Consider the following 1531-nt stretch of genomic DNA (forward strand, 5'->3'; position numbering starts at 1 on the left):
TAGGTGAATCCACTGCAGTGCCCCCTAGGTGCCCCACTGCTCTGCTGGGATGTCTATGTGGCCAATCTACTAAGAATGCTGGCTCCTCCTACGTCCTAATAACTTGATTTTGTGCACTCTGGAATTTAAGTGCACAATTTGCAGAATACTGACCAAGGGGGTCTTTAACAAAGGTGCGCAATTGTTTTTAACATTCACTAATCAATAGCGTGGGCTAAACGCTAGAGACACCTATATGAATATGGACATCTCTAGTGTTTAGGGCATGCTAAAAATGCTAGTGCACCTTTGTAAAAGGGGTCCTAAGGGCAGTAATGCGCCTGTCAATTAAGGGTAATTATTGCCTATCATTGTCTGTCAACACCAATTATCACCTCATTTACGACCATCTAGACTTCAGGAGATCATTAAAGACCTACCTATTCAGAAAAGCATTCCCCACCAATCTAACCTAGATGCCTCCAATCTGCACACAGCAAACCACAAGCTGTACTGGACACTACACATTTCGTCCTATCCTTGATCCCTAGGCACCTGAATATACTAGTTTTAACCGAGCCTAACGTCAAATTGTATTTGTTTCCATACCGGTCCAGGCGATCGCCTGGACCGGTAAGATGTAAGCCACATTGAGCCTGCAAATAGGTGGGAAAATGTGGGATACAAATGCAACAAATAAATAGTAAAGAAATAAATTATTGACCTGTGTGCACAAGTGACCTTATTTTGTAACTTGTGAGTGCAAATTTGCATACTAGTTGCAAATCTGGGCACGCAGCTTTCTAGAATTAGGGGTTAGTGCCTGGTTTGATAACAGGATTCCAAAGAGGCACATATTTTATGCCTGTTTTAAAGATGTTCATCGAGCAGTCAGAGGCAACTCAAGAGGATCCATGATTTGATTAAGATGCTGCTCGAAACACGATCATGTTGGCGACCCAATTTTGTGGCGTGTTTTGAACAGAAGCTAAGCTAAGTGTAGCTCTTTCTGACATATTTTTTCACATAGAGTAAATGATATTTTGGACAAAGTCACAATTGAATATACGGACACTTTGTAGTGCAATTGGAATCACTTTTGGACCTAGGTACAAGGACCTATGATTATAGTTCCGGGTAGCTTTGGAGGCCTCATTCAAAATCTCCGCATTACCCACGTATGATGGCGTTATAGGTTAAAATTTAGTGTGCATTTTTGTTGTTATTATTTTGCTGACTTGAAATACAGAGGAATGTTTGTTTGATTTTTTTGTATGTTTTTTCTGGTCATTCCTAAGGGGATTTGAATATTTTATACAGGCAGCATGGGCACCTATGTGACTTTATAAAAGAGCATCCCAGAACCAACCCAGCAGGCCTTGTCCTACAGTCCCTCTGCAGTTTCCGCACAGGTATGTCCCCTAACACACTTTCCCCTGGATTCTGACTAGGTCACCCAAATTTGAGCATGGATCCCAGATCCAGGTGTAACCTAATTAGCTGCTAACAATCAGGCAAAAGGGGTGTGATTATGGGTGGGGAAATGCGCATC

Source organism: Microcaecilia unicolor, unplaced genomic scaffold (assembly GCF_901765095.1).
Source record: "Microcaecilia unicolor unplaced genomic scaffold, aMicUni1.1, whole genome shotgun sequence".
Taxonomy (NCBI): domain Eukaryota; kingdom Metazoa; phylum Chordata; class Amphibia; order Gymnophiona; family Siphonopidae; genus Microcaecilia; species Microcaecilia unicolor.